The sequence below is a fragment of the Erpetoichthys calabaricus genome, chromosome 14, assembly GCF_900747795.2.
Source record: "Erpetoichthys calabaricus chromosome 14, fErpCal1.3, whole genome shotgun sequence".
Lineage (NCBI taxonomy): Eukaryota > Metazoa > Chordata > Cladistia > Polypteriformes > Polypteridae > Erpetoichthys > Erpetoichthys calabaricus.
Window position 1 is genome coordinate 76,770,075 of NC_041407.2, and position 22,708 is coordinate 76,792,782.

At 41.1% G+C, this 22,708-nt stretch overlaps 1 protein-coding gene across 2 annotated transcripts in view; it reads right to left on the reverse strand.

Annotated features, from left to right (window-relative positions):
• The window catches only part of fam110d (family with sequence similarity 110 member D), a 47,984-nt gene extending 25,584 nt beyond the window's left edge, over positions 1–22,400 (reverse strand). The window contains exon 1 of one of the 2 annotated variants that reach the window (XM_051919097.1): positions 22,327–22,400. The gene's annotated coding sequence lies outside the window, so the exon portion shown is untranslated. Of the gene's footprint in view, positions 1–7,540; positions 7,832–22,326 lie in introns of those variants that run through there. The other variant, XM_028819417.2, reaches the window with a different exon arrangement.
• Between the last annotated feature and the right edge of the window lie 308 nt (positions 22,401–22,708).

Here is a 22,708-nt window from a genome sequence, read left to right on the forward strand (position 1 = left end):
GTCATTTCAAGGCACCTTGTTTGCCTCCCATCCGCTTTTATATTTTGTGTCTTTAAAGGTGACTCTCAGCATTCCTCCTCCTCTTTTACACCTCCTCATGTGTCTCATCACTAAAGCCAAACTAACCAATCAGACTGCTTTGGGGGATAGGACACACACACAGACATTAGTGGTTTATTAAATAGCAGACCAGTTACATTACCCGTCTACAAAAGGTAATTGAATACATTTTAAAATATTTGGTATCTCTTGCCCTACATGTACCTTCAGCGCCTTTCCTCAGTATCCTTGTATGTGTGAACCTCTGCTAACCGTTGCTCCCTCTGTCGAGCATGTTCCCGTGTTGCCTGCTACTCGGGCTCTCATTTCAAGGCACCTTACTTGCCTCATGTCTGTTTGAATACCTTGCATCTTTGAAGGTGACTCCCCATGTGCCGCCTACATCTTTATGTCTCCTAGTTTGCCTTCACACTTCCTCTTGTAATCACATCACACAAATGGACCAATCAGACTTCCCTTGGGACTGGATGCACACACAGACCTTAACATTTTATTATATAGTAGATAATTATGTTTCTTAAGCCTGCAGGGTCAGTATCAGATCAAGCCAACTGCAGAAATGCTGCTGTATGGCCATGGTGTTAAAATTCAGAGGTTCTGAGTTTCCCCAGAGTAACATTGCAAGTTGAACGAGTGCAGAAACATCTGGGCCTTGATGTGTGTGTGAAACCCAGTAATTGCATTACAAGCGACAGGCAGAACAAGAGCACGAGCAGTCCCCGGAAAAACGTCACGGACTAAAGGCTAGGAACAATGAGCAAGTCCACTAAAAAGCCTGGAATTCTAAATATTTTCTGTAGCCATGTGAAACGCAGCATAAGGTACTGATTGAAATCGCAGCTCAGTTTACATTTATGAGGTACTTTAACTGGAAGGGAACTCCTGAGACGGCGTCCAGAATAATCACCGAGGGTCTTTAGACTCGTATAACTGGCTGCCCTAGAGGTGTGGGGGGGGCAGTTGGGTGGTGGTGGGTGTGGGGGTTTTGACTCCTGCAACTCAAACAAGAGGCGGAAAAGGAGACATGACAGCTGAAAGACTGATGCCAGACAGGTGATCAGCCGGCCAGGAAAAAAATATGTCTGATCTTTGCCGGGTCCTCTAGAATTTCATGGCTCATCTTCTGGGGGCATAACCTGCTATGCTCAATCCACTCCTGCTGGGCTCTCTTCCTGCTCCTTACCCACACTTCCTATTGTTACCGTGACCTTATTTAATATTTAAAATGTTAATAAATTATTTTCATGCTTCAGATACAGCTTAAATCACCAAGTGCTGTAAAAGCGTTATATAACAGATGTGGCTGAAGTGGACCCAAAGCCTGCTTGCTGATTATTCGATGGCAAGCCAGTGTGACAATGGAGAGAAATATGAAGAAACAAGGCAGAAAAATACAAGATGGAGGAACCTCAAAACAGTTACCTTAATGGGCGCCACTTTATGAAGAATAGATGTCAGCAGGTTCACAGCAGAAAAATCAAATTCTTATAATCTTAAGGTAGCCCTGTAATTGTGTGGAGATGTATGCATGTCCTTTCAGTTTTGCTTCAATGCCATTTAATGCACCATTCTGAATACACTACATAAATCAGCAATTTGCATATTTGCTTAATCTAACTGTGGGTCATGGGGGGCTGGAGGCCATCCTGACAGCAATAAATGCAAAGTAGGATTCAGCTCTGAACATGGCACCTGTCCATCACTGGGCCTGCTTGAACGTTATCTTGCTCATAAATCTATCCTTCTCACAAATCTCTTTTTTATATACCAGTGTTGTTTCTTCATTATCCACTCTGAAATGGTTGCTGTGAGGGGCACAAAATGACAAATATTAAATTGTACTATTAAACAGTACAGTGGTCTCACAGCTCTAGGCACTCCAGCCAGGCTTTCATAGCATCTATGTGGTTTATCTCAAGTTTTCTTTCAAACCCCAGAAACACAAGAATGATTGGGGGTACATGAAAATGCTCCCTAATACAGAATGGCACTTTATTCAGGATTGGTTGCTGACCGAGTTTGAGACTACAGGAACCCGCCACCTAGTGTTTGACATTTGGTTGCACCAACTGATACAAATGTGGGTCACAACTGCAGAGACCTGCATTCGATTCATAGCATAATCACAGGCCGTGTGGAATTTAGACACCCAACTGCATTTCAAAATTATATTAAACTAGCCTTTATGTTTGTGCAGTGGAGTCCCACCTACGGATGGTTCTTGCCTTACCTTCATACTACCTTGATGGACTTTAGTTCCCAGACACCCTGTATTGGATGAAGGTGGTCGCATGCTTTATCGATATTTGTTAGTATCATATAAATGAGTGCTGCCACTTCTTAACTCCACACACGAGTTCAGTTCCTGACCTAATTGCTGCCTCTCAGGAGTTTGCACATTCTTCTTGTGTTTACTTGCAACTTTTTACAAGTAAAGTATTCTCCTCCATTACCTAGTCTCCTGTTATATGACTCCTACATACTGTATGTCCCAACAATTCCCTTCGCTAGCCCAGACATACATGTCACCTTAATGGGGGACTCTGCAATAGCCTGATGTGAGCAAGTACACAGCACAATCACCAGGTTTAAATGAGGTCCTTAAGTAACCCTCAAGTGTAAATATAGAAAGGTTATGTATGGAGATTGTGTGGTGTATCCTGCATGGACTTTGCATGTTCACCCTGTGTCTGCTTCTGTTTCCTCCCAGAGTCCAAAGACATGCAGGTTAGGTGGACTGACAATGCCAGATTGGCCCCTGATGTGTGTATGAATGTTGTGCACCCTGTGAGCACAAAAGTGAGTGCTTCTGACACAGTCATGGCCTCTCTGGAGTTTGCACATTCACCCTGTACCTGCCTCCAGTTTTGCTTAGGTTTCCTCCATTCTACGGTCTTTGAAGAAGAATGACAAGGAATCATATATCCAAACTCAAATACTTCCTCCACATCCTAGAGACACATGTCACATTAACAGCAGGCTCTAAACTGCAGGTATGACATTCTGTCCAGAGTTGGTTCCCTCTTTGCACTTGACACTGCCACAATAAAATGCAGCCATCTTCTGCAAATTCTCACCAGACTACATTGTTAAGTTTTGCACAGCAAAAGTCCCAACTGCATACAATCAAAAACCTGTAGCGGTTTGTCATGTCCACACAAAACCGTGACTTGGAAATGGGAGAAAGTAAAAAAATAAAACACAAAAATTTCAAGTCTCACCAAAGCTTTCCGTCTGTGGCAAAATGCAGATGTTTTAGCCTGCAGGAATTCAAATGAGCACGTCATGTTGTAAAGTGCACAACCTGTGCAGCGAGTCAAAATGTTTACGCTCTCGCGTCAGAACCAAAAAAAGACCTCTGGCTATTGTGTCGTGAGACAGTGGTTCCAGGGGCGTTTCCTCTGTAATTAGAAGCCAAAACTATTCTTTGCTGCAGGATGATTTGGTCACTGTCATACTTCACATATACACAAAAAAAAAAGAACCACAGAGAAAACAGCGTCAGCCCTTATACTCAAATCCTGGGTCGCAGGTGACCGGAGCCTATCCTGGCAGCACTTGGAACGAGGAAGGACCCATTGTTGGATGGGACATCAGTCCATTGCACACAGCCACAATCACACAGGACCAGCAGACCCCCACGCCTGGCCATTGTCTATAGAATGTCCGCTGTAAACCGCAGATTCCAACTAGGATCAGAAAGGTCTATAGCCACCATTAGCTTCATAAACTTAGTTGCCAAGGCTGAGCAGACAGGCTGTAAACAGAAGCCATCATCAATATTGTTTACTGCGTGTTATGTCACTGAATTAAACGGTCTCATCAGTCTGGGCCTCCTCAAGAGGCTGAACACTTCCACCACCATTTAAAACGTGCCATTCTTCCTCCATTTTTATTATTCTGCCTCTTATTCATGCATTTGCGGGTTGCTCTTTCTTCTTCTGGAGTAATTATCGACGGCTTCTAAAGTACATTTTAGCAGTGCAATAAATAAAAGGGGCTATATAAAATGAACAGTGGGTTTTAAGTAAATGGACTGTAATCAATCTATTAGTTTTAACCCATTTAATATAACTGTGTGGCTTGAAGTCTATCCCAACAGCATCAGGCACATTGACGCAAATTTACAGAACAGAAAAGGCAGGCAGTTTGCATGGACGTCTCAGCATTGAGGGGGACACTCCACACCCCCAACGAGGGTTGAATCACTTTTGCAATGAACATCCATTACTAAAAAATAAAAAAGGGCCCCAGTAGTCTCTGGAGTCCCCATTGTAGACACGAGACAGCATCCAGTTCATCCATCACAGTGCATGGATGTTATAATCTAAGATTCAAAAACACACGCACACAATATAATATATATTATGTTGAATTTTCCATCCATTCACTTATCTAGTCATCATCATGGTGGCCAGGGCCTATTCCAGTATCATTGACAGCGAGGCAGTAGATGCATTTTTAAAATTGAGCTGTCAATTTAGTTGGGTCATTCTGAAATCAGTCCTAAAAACATCAGGCACAAAACAGGCAGCAAGCCTAGATAGGACACTAGTCCAGATCATTTCAGATGTCAATGGGGACTTACCCTCCTCACAAAAGGTCTAATGCTAAAGGTCGCACAGCAGGCTTAGTCATCAAAACATGCCATGACAGAAGCATAGAAGTCAAGCAATTACCAGGTTACAAGGCCCATTCTCTGAAGACACCTGGTGTTGATCCTGGCCACTTGACTCAATAAGATCTATCTGACTGGCCACATATGCTGTCAGAAAGTGGGCTGCCACTGCCGGCCTTGCAGATCAGGGTACTGAGCACAGATTATGACTTGAAAGAAAAGGGGATTTAAAGCCAAAGTGCATAAAGTCATCGTCTACAAAAGGTGCAGATTAAACAACAAGATAGCCAGGAAAGAAGGCAAGGCTTACACATCAAATGGACTTTGCTTTCGGTGATTTTCAAAAAGCTTTTAAAGATTTGTTTTTTTGGCTGATCTCCCTCTTTTCTTTCACAGAATTCAGCCTTCTGGCTGACAGAAACACAGTTGTGCACCACAAACTGGTCAGCAAAGTGAGAGAGGAAGTGGTCATGTAGATGAAAACATGAGGACCTTCTGGTCAAATCATTAAAGAAAAATAGACGGTCCAACACTGACAGGCTAAATAAATTACAGGCTGCTCCACCCCGAGAGCTGGGAAAGCCTCCATTCCAGAAAGCCTATGAGGTCATTTCAGATCACTTGCTTCTGAAGAGGAGGAACACCAGAATGTTTAGTTAAGCTGGCGAGTAGCTCACCGGAGGGTATGCTTGTAATTAAGAGACAATTGAGAGTTTTTATTTTCTTGAAAGGCAACATTCAAAAGAGTTTTAAATGTGGCATAAATTAAATGAAGGAGATAATCAGCTGCAATGAATCCAAACTTAACTCGGCCTATTCTTTCTGTACCTGTGCAGGTTTTTTGTGGGTATGACACCAAAATGATTTGTAGATTAATTAATTGGGGGTCACTGCATGTTGGCCACAAAGTAAATCCTGCAAAGTCCATCAACTCCAATTAGGTACAAGTAGGTTTTAAACATAATGTCTTGAAGTAACTAATTTGTACCAGAACTTTAACAAAGGATATTACAGAGATGGGCATGTTTATTTGATTGGCAACACTAAAATTGGCAAATATCAGTGGGCACAAATGCCTCCTGCGATAGACTGGCATTTTCTCCAGGGTGGATTCTTGTTACCTTAAATTGGCTTAAGTCAAATTGAGGATGCATGTAAAAGATTATACACTCTTAAAAATAAAGGTGCCAATGCAGTTCGGAGTGATGCCAAAGGGGAACCACCAACATGAAGGTTCCAGAAAAGAACCTTTATTTATTTAGATCCATAGCATGTTCCATACATCACCATGAATACATGGAACAGATTTGTGCAGATTAATGGGTCCATGATCTGAACAAGACTCTTAATACATACAATAACCCGGGTAAGTTCTGGTTTTCTTGATCAGTTAGTATCCTGTCTCCTATACATTTAAGATTGAGATTTACATATCAGGTACCTTTTCAAAGCTGAAAGAATTTCATATACAGAGAACCCTACTCAGAATGAGATGGATCTTTGTCAAGCAATGGTTCTGTAAGGAACTATCCAACCTACTAATGTGCCATTAAAGAACCAAACGTCACTTTTTTCATTTTAACTCTGATCACTTTAAAGTGAAGTGGTTTTACTCAATCTGAACGCAGTCGCGCTCACCGACTCCAGCCAAATGGTTGTTTCACTTCAACACGCACAAATGTACAGAATAGCGCACGAAGTCGTCTAAAGTAACAATTCACTCGACCGCGCTTTTAAATGGGCCACCAGTTAGCTGATCCTTGTCAGCACTTATGCAGATTTAATGGAATCTGGATATTCAGAAATCGACAGTATCCAATAACTCATGGTTAATACAATCAATGAGTCGGACCTTATGCTGTTGGCATCAGAATTAAGGAAGATCTCGTAAACAAATGGGGCACCGGTTACATGAGAGCGCATTCATTCAACCGAGGCTACTTTAGTGTCCCCCATAATACGCTGACTTTTTAAACGGTTAAAGATGTCATGGCCACACAAAGCTGAGGGGTGCAAAATTGTTGTACCTTTGACGTAAAAAGTGTAAATTGGCACGACAAATTAAATTAAAAACACCGAGAACTATCATACAGAGCTTTAGAAATGGCATAGCGCTACCTACACGAGATAATGATCTTAAGCCAAATGAAGCACACGCTCGCATTCACATCCTCAGAGCAGAATCGGCTGGAACCGCATCGCCGGGGGCAAAACAAGAACACAGCGTGTACGGGGCGCCACTTCACACCGACCCACGCACACATACAATCAGACAGGCCGATTTGGAGTACAGTAACCAGAAAATCAGATACGCAAGCATCTCAGGGCCGGGAACTTAAATCTCAAATATAAACACAGTGGAGACACTGCCACATGTGTGGGTCGTCATGTTTAGTTTTAAAAGGAAAAAGCGGTAATAAACAAATCTAAACTGGCGCAGGCTGCAAGTGCTAAACTTTAAATAACACTGTTACAATGCAATGCGGTTTCATTTTGAAAATATTTCAGCAAAGGAACTTTTCGATCTAGCTTGGAATAATGATTCGAAACGTTATTATTACAGAACGAAAAGGAGCGGATTTTAGATTGCGAGAACAGTCAGTCCGTTCTATTGAGAAACAAATACGGAAACATGATTTAGTTTTAATACTTAACTAATGAAGAGGTCAGCTGTGTTAAATGTTAAAACTCATTCAAAACGCATACTATAAAAGATATGAACAAGACCTAAATGAAAAGAGATTTTTTTTTCATTTATAGGCGAAGGTACAAATAAATGATTTAATGCGAAAAAGCGTCATCACCTCTCTTAGTACCCAATGACAACAATTTAGCAAACTGTTAATTACCGGTAATGCTCACCTTAATTTCCCGTCACGCGTCAGTACCGATCAGAGACAAGCCAACGAATTTCTGGAGCCAGTTTCCTATTAGCAGTCTTCCGTTAATCCCACTGTGTACGAACGTGAATCGCTTCTTCTTCTTTTAAACAAGCGGAGCGCTCGCAAACAAACAGACAATCTGGCACTCGTGAGTTTGTGAGCACGTCCAGTCCTTGAGTGAACTCCTCCTTCAAAGCGGCCACGGGGACATTTAAAATGTAAGCCGTCCTACGAGGCTGGAAGTAATCCACTGAGCAGCAGACGTCCGCATCGAGTGGGTCTTCATCTCCTCCTCCTCCTCCTACTTTTCCAAAGTAGCCCTGCCCTGCCCCGCCTCGCCCGGAAAGGTAGGATGGGCTGGGAAGACACAGTCCACGTGGGGTGGCGACGGACAGGTGTCCTCCGGGAGAGGTGTCACCGAGGAAAGCGATGCGAATTGGTGTCCACCATTAAAGACGCTATAGAATATAACTGATGCGAACTCAATAGTATCCAAAGCGACGTAAACGAATATTGAGACATACGTTGCATATATTTTGAATCACAATTATTATGAATTAATAAAGCAATACCGTATACTTTAGCTATTATTTAAAAAGTACTAAAAAATAATATGTTTGAAAGACAAAAGTAACTTCAAATGAGAAATAGAAACTGCATTTAGAAAATAAAACAGTTGTCACAAACATCATTAGAAAACAACTTTATATTAAACTAATACTGTGCAGGACATCAATGTTGTTAATTAAACGAGGGGTATTATTCTGATAGGTAGATAGATAGATATGAAAGGCACTATATGATAGATAGATAGATAGATATGAAAGGCACTATATGATAGATAGATAGATCTATCTATCATATAGTGCCTTTCATATCTATCTATCATATAGTGCCTTTCATATCTATCTATCTATCTATCTATCTATCTATCTATCTATCTATCTATCTATCTATCTATCTATCTATCGGGAATGGAAACTTCAGCTTTTATGCACTACGTTTCCATTATGCCAACGGTGATCACAAAACAAGCTTCTGTCCATCGACAGCAAGACCACTACCCGGAATGGATGCCGGACTTGAAACTGGAGAGTCACTTTTAAAATTATTATTTAATTACTTGTTTGCTTGTTTCTTTTTTTAAAGAGTTTAATTATTAATGACCCCAGATATTATTTTTCAAGGAAATTAGTTTGATAACCTGGGAGTGTCCTGCTCCAGCGGTGTCACGGCCATAACGACTCAGAGGGGTTAGATATGGATAGTATTAAAATCAAGTATCTGTGAAATAATGCAAACTAACAAAAAAGTATATGTCGACTTTCTTTATAATAATTTTAATTGTCTACTATAATAATATAAGGAAACAACGTTGTAAAACTAAATGAAAAGATTTTAACCGACTCTGCGAATAACGTGTCTAGAATTTAAATGTGTAATTATCTATCTGTCGATTATATAGTGCCATCTATCTATCTATCTATCTATCTATCTATCTATCTATCTATCTATCTATCTATTATATAGTGCCTTTCCTATCTATGTATAATTAAAAATTATGGGGTGTAGGAGAAGTGTAATGGAAGTAGTGGTGGTGATACAATGCTGTTTTTGTAATAATTACTTGATTTATGTGTGGAGTAGGAGAAGTGTAATGGTTAGTAGTGGTTGAGTTAATTATGAATTGTTTCTTTCTTGGGGCGGCACGGTGGCACAGTGGGTAGCGCTGCTGCCTCGCAGTTGGGTGACCTGGAGACCCGGGTTCACTTCCCGGGTCCTCCCTGCGTGGAGTTTGCATGTTCTCCCCGTGTCTGCGTGGGTTTCCTCCGGGCGCTCCGGTTTCCTCCCACAATCCAAAGACATGCAGGTTAGGTGGATTGGCGATTCTAAATTGGCCCTAGTGTGTGCTTGGTGTGTGGGTGTGTTTGTGTGTGTCCTGCGGTGGGTTGGCACCCTGCCCGGGATTGATTCCTGCCTTGTGCCCTGTGTTGGCTGGGATTGGCTCCAGCAGACCCCCGTGACCCTGTGTTCGGATTCAGCGGGTTGGAAAATGGATGGATGGATGTTTCTTTCTTGCTAAAAATGTAACTATCATTGATAATTATTTGCATTCATTTGTGGTGTAGGAGAAGTGTAATGGGAGTAGTGGTCGTGTTTTTTATATTATCTTATTTGACTTATGTGTGGTGTAGAAGGCGTGTACTGGGGTAAACTAATTTAAAAAATCTATATGTCTATCTCTGTCTGTCTGTCTGTCTGTCTAACTATCCGTTATAAAGCCCCTTTCATATCTATCTATCTATCTATCTATCTATCTATCTATCTATCTATCTATCTATCTATCTATTATATGGAGCCTTTGACATCTTTTTTTATTTTGAAAATCCCTTCATTAAACAAAATAAGCAGTTAAATATCAAATTAAATAAAAAATCAAGATTAGTACAGGGTAAAAGCAAAGAAATTTTGCCATCAAACAAACACAACTGAGTGCTGAAGATAAGCCCTCATCAGTCCATAATTAGTCGACCCTTAACCGCAGTGCACAACATTCCCCGTCACCCCATAAGCATTTATGTCATGTCATCCATAAGTTCATAACATGCAAATTCAGTTTTTAATCTGCATTTAACTAAGACCTTGCACACCAATAAAACATCAATAATTAAAGAATTAATTTCTTTATTACATCTTGTTTAGCTAGTTTAGCCTGTCCTTACAGAAATTTGCAGTCATACGGATAATTTTGATCTATCTATCTATCTATCTATCTATCTATCTATCTATCTATCTATCTATCTATCTATCTATCTATCTATCTATCTATCTATCTATCTATCGTGCCTTCTCCCTCTCTCTCTGTCAGATGTTTAGATACCCTTTAGTTCTTCAGAGCGATTTGAACTTTAGTTCCTAAAAGAACAATCCATATGAAGGTTCCAGAAAGAACCATTATTTATTTAGATCCAGCTGATTTTGTAAATAACCTTGAATCAATTGATACAGATTTTTTGAAATACCAATCGGTTTTTGATTTTAGAAGAACTCTTACTGCATGCATACAGCAAGTGACTCAGGCTAAGATCAGATTTTCTTTATCTATAGTATCCTGCCAGGTATTCTATTATATACATTAAAGATTTCTGTTTTGTCCACATATTACAAACCTTTTCCAAAGATCCGAGTTAATAGCAAAGAACAAATCTCAAAATGAAATGGTTCTTTGTTAATCAGTGGTTCAACACGAAACCACACAACCCAGTTACAGAGCCATTCATTTTACATCGAAGTTCTAAACAACACTTCTCGAGGTGTGCCATGACGCAATTATATTAAACCGCAGCCCCAAATAACATCAAAGGGGTAAAAACCCGAGCCTTCTTTTCCTGTTGTAATTTTCATTGTGTGTGTGGTTGCTGTGTGCCATCTCACACGTTAAAAGCCATGCGCAAATGCCCCAGCTGCGGTGCTGTCAGGAACAAAACTGCCATTCTAGTCTGAAAACGAGCGCAGCCCGCAGAGCCGCTCCAGGTGCGCGGTGTGCGAGACGCTTACTCAGGTACGACGACAACGTGTTATTTTCTGTCCCGTTCAGGTGAATGGCCTTTTTGTATTATTCTGGTAGAAAAGTATGTTGCTTGGGGATAAATACATTAAAATGTACGTAGGTACTTGAAATAAAAAACACACACACACAAAACAAGCTGCGTTAATATTTAAGAAGTCAGAAGGAGATTCGAATCGGTAACCTGTGTGATAAGAATGGAATTAAACGAACAGCCTTAACTGAAATGAACCTCCTTGTGTTTATGGACGGGCATCCGATCGAGCCTGGCAGCTGCCAATGTGATAAGAAGTATTCTTGTTTTTATTGAATGTTTTAGATACTCAACATGCAGATGTAAAACATAATATCTGATCTGTGATCCTTCAAGTGGGGAAGTGCGCCTGTGCCGGATATTAAACGGATATACGCCAGATTTTCAGTAAACTGCTCTCTTTTGAAGCTCTAAAAATGATTCACCACTTTTTTTTCTCTAAGCAAATAAGCATTAAGAGAAAAGATATCCATTTCTTTGACATTTTCCCCCAGAATAACAAGAGGCTAAGTGCACAATCGTTACTTTATTACGCTTTTCTCTCTCTCTCTCTACTTGCAGATGTGGATGTTTGTTCTCCAACACAGTTGACATTGTTTGCCATCTTTAACATTTACCAGCCTGCAGCTCACGTTTAACTCTTTGTGCTATCAGTCCCCAGATGCCATAAATGAGCTAAGCCGAGCCATCCATACCAGTGGTCAGATGAGAGATCTCTACCAAATGTCCTTCTCTTTGCTTGTTTTTGTTGTTGACAAGCATTCATCACAGGCACTTGCAAATGGAGCTTTTCAGATTTTTTTCTTGGCACTTGCAAATGGAGCTTTACAGATTTGTGTCTCAACTAAAAGTGTGCAATGGACGTTCAGCCATTTTTTGATCTCTAAAGAACCATCCGTATGAAGATTCCAGGAAGAAACTTTATTTATTTAGATCTGTGCAGACTCCATATAGTCAGGATTAATTTTTTTTTAAGGAATTGTTCCACAAGGATCCCAGTGAAGAGCCATTTTAGAACTGTTACTTTTCCTAGTTGTATATAAATACTGATTCTTTAATGACTCAATGTGGATCTTTATTGGGTTGTGTAGTTTCTCTTAGAGTCTTTGCTTGACAAAGAATTATTTCATATTCTGGGAAATGTTCTTTGCACATGAACTTGGATTTTTGTGCTTTGAAAAACTTCCTAATTTATGTAATAACCCTGAAATTTGTAATGTAATTAGACCGGACACTACTAGATTAATGTATTTAGCCTGTGTTATTGTATGCAGAAAGAATCCTTTTGAAATCATGAGCCTTTGGTATTTCACTTATCTCATGGTTACTCTGTTACAGATCTAAATAAATAAAGGTTCTTTCTGGAATCTTCATAAGGATGTGTCTTTTGTGAACCAAAAATGGTTCCCTTGTGGAATCACTCTGAAGAACCACTCTGGCTTCTTTATTTTTAAGAGTATATTTGGACATAAGTCATATTGTATTTTATATATTAATTGTGAACTGAGGTCTGGAATCTGAAACAGGGTTTGGCATATACCTTTCTTAAGTATACTGAAGCTTAACCACTCACCTGCATGTCGGACATTAGTATAGGCCTTGGTAAGCAGGAGGCTCTGGTCAAGACAATCTAAAAAGAAGCACTAAATATTCAAACACCAGCTTAGAATTTGACCTGAAGGGAAAGGGGGATGCCATTAGTGAATGTGTTCACTTGGGGTGGTAGTGAAAATCCAAGCAATCAGGACTGGATTACCATTAAGCAAAATAAGCACATGCTTAAGGCATCAAGGGAAGGTGTGTGTGTGGGGGGGTTATGGCATGGGGCACCACAGAAATTTTCCATTGCCGGATTTACCATGGTGCAAAACTGAAAATGGTGCAACTCAACAAGATACCAAAAAAAGGGCCTACCACATTAAATGAAAAAAATACACACACTCACACACACACATATATATATTTACATATATATATATATGTGGGTTGGGAGGTGCGTGTTCCGTGGTGGGTCAAGTGCAGACCCCATACTGACGGCGACCTGGCAACGGGTTCGGACCACAATGAAGCGGCAGTCACTGTCCCACTGAGTTTTCCTTAAATGATTGAATTTAACAACGGCTATGCCCTTCCCACAGATTTAAACTGTCGACTGTTTTTATTTTCAGGAGCTTAAATGCTCACCCATAGAACGGCTCGTTATGTCCGCTGAGTTACGGATCTTCTTTTTCTTCTTACTGGGTGTGTTGAACACCCGAGGCAGCATGGCCCTGGGTCATACAGAATTTAATTATTATAAACCGCGGTAAGACACTGGAATGTGTTTAATTGCTCCAGAGGGGTTTAAACATCACAGTTTTGGGGTCTCTGGGCGCTCAGTTCGTCGAGGACGGCATGCAGACAGACAGAGTACTAAATGCTGCAGCCGTATCACAGCGTCATCTTCGCCGTGTTTTTAGCATGTTGTGGATAAGCTGGTTCGGATGGATGTTTCTCAGTCAACCCGGCACGAGTGTCTCCAGGTGTGTGTATGATGGCGACACGGCTGCGGTTTTCTGGTCACGTTGGGCCATCTTCGTATGTGTTTTTTTTTGTATTTTTTTCACCCTGGTATTAATTCAACTTCTCCTAACACCATCATACCCGAAAAACCCCGCGTGACGCTCCCGATCTGAGTGAATGTCCTCGGTGCCCGTGGGATGACCGAGCGTCCAGTCCAAGATTGTCTCGTGATTTGAACCTTACGACATCAGGATTGATCGGTGGTTCTGATGCTATTTGTATAAATCACATACGGGATTGCACGAAATCGAAGAAAAAAATATTCAGTAAAATGGAAATTTTGCTCCTCACAACACGGCAATTGTCGGCTTTTGTTATCTGAGCCACACAATGAAAACTACAGTACAAGAGAACAAAAAGACTCGGGTTTTGCCCCTTAGCGTTATTTATTGTTGCGGTGTAATATCATTGTGTCTATAGGCGTAGTTTAAGGGGGAGCCAACCCCCACTCACAACAACGGATGCGCAATGTTACTAAAATAAATATTCAATAAAGGGCATTTTTCCTCAAAAGTCACAACTAATTATAATAATCAATGAACACGACGATTCAATGCATCGTTCTTAAACAATTCTTTCTTGCACGCCATCTAGCCTTAAAAACAGTTTCAGATTTAGCTTAACAGAGGTCAACTTGTATATTTTGTATTCTGGATTTTCCACGTTTTGCACCTCAGGTTGCCACTCCTGTCAGTAAAGCAGATTGAATTGTTTCGAACCTTTTTTTGTAAAACTTGAGTTATTTGTATGGAATGCTATTTGATTTTAATAAAATCAAAATAAAAAAAAAGCTCTTCAAGCAGTCAGTTCGAGCGACTGAAATGACCGCAAAGTCTCACGCTCGTGTCCGCGCCTTAAGCTCGAATGTCCTACCTGCACAGACAGCGCTGCGACAGTCTGAGCAAACTTCAGTGTCACATCACACACTCACCTCGTGACAAAATACTTCATAAACAAAAATATCTCTTTGATAAAGTAAAAAATGAAATATGCTCGAACTTTATATCAATCCATTAATTTTCTAAACCCACTTATTCAGAGAAGGGACGCAGGGAAGCTCGAGCCAAACCAGCAAGAATCCGGCGTAAGGCAGGAACAATTCATGGACTGGGCGCCAGTTCATCGTACGGCCAACACACACACACTCATCGGGGTAATTCAGCATCGACAATCCATGAACCCTGTATGTCTTTCAAAACACTTAGGACACCTGAAAATTACATTTTTTAACGTGTTTAAAAATGTGTTTACAAGCAAACAAATCAAAAAAATACTCATTGTTAACAGAGCTTGTGCACTTTTTCATAAATTCAAAGTTTTAAAGGTGTTAATGTAAGACAGATTTAGTGTACATTTTAATTTTATATTGCACAGTTTATGCTATGTGACTTGGGATATGATGTCAATATGTATCAGTAGAATTGAGAATCTAAAAGCTATTATTATTTTTTATGGTTCGTCTGCCACACACACAACCCCCGCGTAAACCCCGCCCATGACCCCGCCCATAATTAACACACACTGTTTAGGAAGTCGACGGATAGGCGCAGACTCCTAAAATGACTGCCTCTGAAATGGCACTTTACTGGGTGGTGCGGATCCTTGCAGAACCATTTCTTAACAAAGGGCCATTTCATTCTCAGAAGGGTTCTTTTCATTTGAATTTAGTTCTTTTGGCTTTACAAAAGTTCCAAATCAGTGGAGAAAATAGAAAAGATCTTTGATAGAGTAGGCTACCAGGATACTCATTTTCCAGAAAACCTGAACTTAGCTTGTGTGGTTGTATGCAATAGAAATTATTTTAAAAAACAGGCAGCCACTGGTATTTCACCAATCTGATATGACTCCTCCAACCCCCTCCACTAGCATGCCCCAATACAGCTGAACAGTGTCTGGCTTTCTTACATTTCTTTAATACGAAAATTGATCAAATCTATCACAGTTTCCCCTCCACGCCACAGTTACTCACTCATTCTGATCTGCCATCTCCATCATCAAGACTCGCTTGTTTCTCGCCTGTTGACTCTCTTGCCATCTCTGAACTTATTAATAAGTCTAATGCCTCCTCCTGTCTGCTTGATCCTGCCCCCATTTCTCTGCTTAAGACATGCTCATCCATAATTAGTATTCCTATTGCCTCATTGGTAAATGGATGCTTCATTTCAGGTTCTGTCCCTACTGTCCTCAAAACTGCTGCAGTTACCCCAATCCTTAAAAAACCTGAACTGGATCCTTCCTTTCTCTCCAGTTACAGGCCTATCTCTAATCTCCCTTGTTTGGCTAAGGTGATTGAACACGTGGTTGCTACACAATTCCATGCTTTTCTTCTAGATAATACACTCTATGAGCCTTTTCAGTCTGGCTTTTGTACACAGCACAGCACTGAGACAGCTCTTCTCAGTGTAGTCAATGATCTTCTCCGGTCTGCAGATTGCGGTTCCTTTAATATTCTCCTCCATCTTGACTTAAGTGCAGCATTTGACACTGTTAACCATGAAATCCTCCTGTCACGTCTCTCTGCTGTAGGCATCTCTGGCTCACATCATATCTTTCTAATAGGCAACAGTTTGTCACACTCGGCCGATATAAATCCTCCACCTCACCTGTGTCGCATGGTGTCCCTCAGGGTTCAGTCCTTGGGCCATTACATTTTCTACTTTATATCTTTCTTTTGGGTCAGATTATTCGCAGACATGGCCTTAACTTCCACTGTTATGCAGACGATATACAGTTATATCTTAGTACAGACTCCCCTACAGATTCACCTCCCAGCACACTCACGGAATGCATCACTGATCTTAAGCTATGGATGGAAAATAACTTTCTCAAATTTAATGCCAATAAAACTGAAGTGTTACTGGTAGGTCCAAAATCCCAGCTTTCTAAGGCATTCAGTTTTTCTATTTCTGTTGATGGTCCACTTGTCAAACCTGCTCCTGTTGTCAGAAATCTTGGTATTTTGTTTGATTCATCACTTAACTTTGAGTTACACATTAGGTCTCTTTCCAAAATTTCATTCTATCATCTCCGTAACATTGACCCGCCTCCGTCCATTTCTGTCCTTGCCTGATGCTCAAACTTTGGTTCATTGTTTCATAATGTCTCGTATTGATTACTGTAATTCCCTCTTAATTAGCCTCCCTGCAAAATCTATACAGAAGCTACAGTATATTCAGAAGTCCGCAGCTAGAGTCCTCACCCACACAAAGCGCTTTGCTCACATCTCCCCTGTTCTCTCCCAGCTTCACTGGTTACCGGTTCCATCAATGATTAAGTTCAAGATTCTGCTTCTCACCTTCAAAGCCCTACATAACCTTTGCCCCCCTCTACCTCACTCAGCTCCTAGCTCCTTACACTCCTTGTCGCTCTCTCAGGTCCTCGAGGAGTAATCTCCTTACTGTCCCACACACCAGACTCTCCACCTTGGGAGGCAGATCCTTCAGTGTTATGGCCCCTGTATCTCCGAGATTACTCCTGTTTCTGCTCTTTTAAATCACAACTGAAAACTTTCCTCTTCCTCAAACTTTTGTCATCTGTGTAATTTTTTTGGCTTTTTTACTCTGTATGTAAAGCGACCTTGGGTTTGAGAAAGGCACTCAATAAATGTAACCTATTATTATTATTATTATAATCTTTATTTATGGAGCCTGTTATGGATTCAAATAAAAGAATCTTTCTGGAAGTTTGGTGTGGGTGGTTTTTTGGGATCACGCAGTGGTTCCTCTATGGCATCTCTCATAAAGAACCACTTTGGCACCTTTATTTTTAAGGGTGTATATGGTTTATCTCCATTGGATGATGTTGCTTTGACCCTCTGAGTCTCATAACTTGCTCAATGCCAGGTCCACCACTGATATGCTATTCCGGGGGTCATTGTAAAAAAAAAAACAGCCTGAACTAATAAAAATTCCCTTTACTTGATTCCAAACACTATGGCACACAGAGTGTATGCACCTGCTACATTGAGATCAAAGTATACCCATTAAAGCTAAGACCATCTGGGTGTAATTCTGCTTACACACCAGAAAGTCAGTGAGGTGGCAGTGATCTTCCTCTAATAAATGACCATATTCTCTAGGGCAGTGGCCCAGTGGATAGCAGTGCTGCCTCACAGCTCAGGCACACAGCATTGAAAGCTCAGCCCAGACTAAACCCACATGAAGTCTGCAGGTTCTCCCCACCTCCGTTTCAGGTGTGTGTTGAATGAATTGATGAAAACTAAATTGGACTCTCATAAGCGTTATGGATACACATGCCCTGCAGTGCATTAGAAGCCCATTTTGGTTCCTGTCTTGATCCTGATTTCCCCCCCACATCCTAAAGGTGTGCAGGTTAGGCTAACTGATGACCCTAAAGAGTGCAGTGACTGTCGGCGAGTGTACCCAGCAATATAATGGCATCCCATCCAAGGATCGGTCCCGATTTGTGCCTGATTCCGCCTGCATGAGCTAAGCGACCTTCTTTTGGAATAAACTCGTTCAGAAATTGAATAAATCAACACTACATGCTTGTAGGATTTAACTAAATTCTTGTTTTTCCTTGAAACAGACTGGAGCAGTTTCTCATAAAACTCTCAAAAAACACCAATGTTATGTTAACTGGAGCCTCCATTTTTGAGGGAATGCGTATCTAAGCCTGTTTGCTTAGCATGAGACTGGTGGCCAGTCCATTAAGGCAGAGCAGTGGCTCTGAGGCTAGGGATCTGCACTGGCAATCAGAAGGTTGCCGGTTCAAATCCCGTTAATGTCAATAGGGACTCTGCTCTGTTGGGCCCTTGAGCAAGGCCCTTAACTTGCAATTGCTGAGTGATTTGAGTAGTGAGAAAAGCGCTATATAAATGCAAAGAATTATTATTATTATCTTACAGAGATGCCAAAGTGTCACCATGCCCAATGTTAACTCCTACATGGAGACACTGTTTCCACTTTTAGTGCAGATTGAACATTGGTGATTTCCTATGGCCAGAAAGACACCCTGGTTCCCTGATGACCCTGTAAACAAAGAAGTTAGAAATGTACAGTTCGGGAAATGTCATCTGTTTTCAGACATGGGGAAAGTTGTAACTTTTGTTTACTTACTTCATCAAATAGGCAGAAACCTATAAATACAGTATCCGTTTACTTTTATCTTGTTTTTTGTTGAAATGGTGTGATCTGGTGGCATAGCTGCTAGCGTCCATACCGTGAATCTTCAAGGGCACAGGTTGGGGATAGAAAAAGGGGGTGGATGTTTGTTGTTTACTTCACAGCATATGAAGGACTAAACGTATTTTCCTAATTGAGAAGGATTAGTGACACATTTCCTGTGTTCTGCATTAATAAAACAGGGAATTATATGCAGTACTGAATCAATCCATAAATGCACAGGGAGAACATGCATACCCTAAGCAGACCCTGGCACCACGAGGCAGAAATAACAGTTGTGTGCTAGGCTAAAATATTTGTGCTAAATTTTGTAAACTTTAACCTGATTAAACTTTTGTTCAGTTCTTGTCACTTGATTGAATGTTATGTGTGTGCCTAACATCTTCCTGTTGAAAATGATCACAAGCATAATAATAACTGCACCAGCAGGCAATAACTTTGTGAAACTTTGTGTCTTTTTTCTGTTTTGCGTGGTGGGAATAATCTCCCATAGTTTTTGAAATTCAGCGTGTTCTGTTTGAGATATCTTAATGAAACCTTAAATTTGAGGGGAAAGTTCCTTGAAGATTAAGTGCTGGAAGCTGAGTTGTTTCATGCAGACAGCCATAAGTGCACAGCATTTTATGTGAACGCACCTAAAAAGGCCCATTCTTGCAATGAATGACAAATAACAGAGAGCACTCAGCATTTTTGAATAAGGAATATTACCAGAATCATAACTACCTCATAGTTCCATAGCCGAATTCCCGACTCATGGTTTTCACGTGCAGTTTGCAAGATCTGTCATGTTGGCTGGGCTTTCACCATTGAAAGGCAACTGAAGCCGCTATGAGTGACTACATGCTGTAATGGACTGATGTGCTGTCCAGGGCCATCTTAACATATGGGCACAATGGGTACTGGCCGGAGGCCCCTGGAGCATTGGCTGCCATGTTGTTTCAGGTGCCTATGTATGTTTCTGTTTTGCTATTAAAACAGGGACCCTAGCACATTACTTTGCCCGGGGAGCCTTTGATGCTGTTAAGAAGACCCTGGCATTGCCGTCCACGGTTAGTTTCAGCTTTTTGCCCCAAACAGACTCCCTCCCCAGTTTGTTGCATGAAAAAGTGGAATTAGAAAAAAAAACAGAAAAATGTGAATCTGAAACTATAATTTTAAAAATACTGGTTCTTTAATTACATTCTTAAATTATGTGACTCCTTGTAGAAGCAGCGCTTGACCAAAAAACAGTTCATTCCAGTAAGGGTTTTTCTGCACATAAATTTGATTCTTTGAGTTTTGAAAAAGTACCTAACGCAAACAAAGTGAACATATTTAGGCTACCTAATAGGATACTGGCAGAGTAAGAAAATCTGACTTTAGCCTGTGTTAATGAATAGTCCTTTTAAAATCAGGAACTCATTGGTATTACACAAATCTGTCATCACCTGTTCATGGCTATTTCTTGAACCCAGACCCGGTTTAATCCATCAGGTGTCAAAGCGGCCGCAGTCATCTGAGGCATGCCATGACGGAACTGAGTGGGCAATGTTAGCTGCTAAAGCAGGGGTGTCCAACTCCGGTCATGGAGGGCCACAGTGGCTGCAGGTTTTCATTCTAACCATCTTCTTAATTAGTGACCAGTGAGTTTTGCCTTAGTTTTAATTAATTTGACACAGGCCCCTTAGTTGTTTGTTTTTCCTTAATTAGCAGCCAAACAATAATGAGACGCAAAACAAGCTTCCACATGACCAGCTCACCCGTGCCCGTCACCCAACATCTGAAACTAATGAAGGGTGAAGCTCTCAGTAAGGCTGATCTCTCAGGTCACCATAACATTTTGACAATGAAAAAAACTGAAAATGAACAGTGTTCGAAATGTCTGCTGTGGCAGAATGAGAGTAGCAATCAGCCATGGAATTAAATGATGGGATTAATTAACAACAAGAATTGGCTTTGTGTTAATAAACTGGTAGGAGTGGAGTTGGTTGGAGTCTGAAGCCCCAATTTAGCTGGTCATCTGCTGGCTCCTTTCATGTCTCATTTCTGTTTGGCTGCCATTTAATGGAAAAAAAGAATCAATTCAGAGGACTGAATCCTTAAAAAGACTAAAGAGCTATTAAAATGAAGGGAAAAGAAGTTAATTAGCAGTGAAAACTGGTCAGTGATTAGGAAGATGGTTAGAATGAAAACCTGCAGTTACTGCAGCAGACACCCTGCGCTAAAGTAAAAGTGCGCGCGCTCCGTAAAGTCTGTGGCATTTACACAAAGGGGCGCCATTTGTGCCACCCAATAATACCAACTGCATGCTGTGGAGAACGAGGGGCGACGTCCGTTCAGCCGTATGAGATTCGACTGGCACCGACTGAACTTATTTGGGATCTAAATAAATAAAGGATCTTTCTGGAACTTTTCATGAGGATTGTTCATTTAGTAACCAAAAGTAGTTCTCCTATGGCATCACTCTAAAGAACTACTTTAGCACGTTTACTTTTAAAAGTGAACACCTCACGTTGCTGCATAAAATGCGACCAACCACGGCGTCTGCATTCTGCGCCAATGCACTGAGGGCTTACCTATACGACGATTCAAATGGTCTTTAATCAATTGGGAAAAAGTCAGAGTAACTAGAGAGAAGCCTCGAGAGCAAAGGAGAACGAATAAAGCGCACACAGAAACTGAATCGGACCAAAGATGCCGCCAGCCTCAGCGTGCCGCCCTCTAAACTTCGCGACCCGCACAGGCTCCGTGCCTGTTAAGGATGCAGCGAAAGGTTAAGTAACAGCAGCATCTGGTCAATGTTTTTCTTCGATACGATCTAGAATGTAATACAATGCTTTGGAAACAAGTCCTCGATTCTCATTTGTCATCCAGTGGGTGTCGCCTTGCAGGGCCGTGTCTGTTAGCATCTCAGTTCCTCGGTTTCAAACATTACCTGCGGAAATATCAACTTTAGTCTAGACCGCATTTGTACAACCTTGTGCAAGCAAGGCATGTCAGATGTAAGGTTCTGGACAGCATCTGAGGCGGAGTGTGTTTGAAACAAACTGCTATTGTAATCGCAGGATAGTTTAGATTAATCCATACATATGGGATCATTTTAGAAATGTTCACATTTTTATTATAGTCCGAGACACCAATTTTTTATGTCACTTATGATTTTTCATCCCATATCACAAATACAGTGTACCAAACAGACAATTGTAATTCGCCCATACATCCATTATCAGAACCTCATAATCCAGTTCAGGATCTTGTATTGGCAGCACCGGGCGCCAGTAAGAAGCAACCGTGAAGGGTGCCAGGCCAACTCACAGACACTAATGTACACCTGGCCAGGTCTGAGTCAGCAGTGAATTGAACACGTCAGTCTTTGGAATGTCAGGAGAAACCAAAATGCCCGGAGGAAAAACCCACAGACTCGGGAGGAACGTGCCAGCTTCAGAAGTCCAACCCACTGCGCGAGTGTGCAGCCTTACCTGGAAAATCACATTCGTAGCTTTCAATGTCAGGTGTCATTTTTTAAACTTCAGTCAGTTAATCATTTGTTCGTCAGCTGCAGACGGTGCCACGGGGCAGCCAATTATTACCATCTGCTTGACTTCTTTTGGCACATAATTTGTTTTAAATTACAATTAAGTCTGACTCAATCGGTTTTCGTTGAGAATTACAAGAGTGTGCTCTTCAAGTGTACAGCGATGAGCGGGCCGCTTTACCGGTATATTTTAACTTATAGTCTATAAAATTATTATTAGGCACGTGTCCCCAAGCTGGTAAAGGGAAATTGCAAAAAAAAAAAGCACGAAGCGCCCCCATCCGCAGTCTTCCTTAACAATTCGGAGCGATGATGAAGGTAAATAT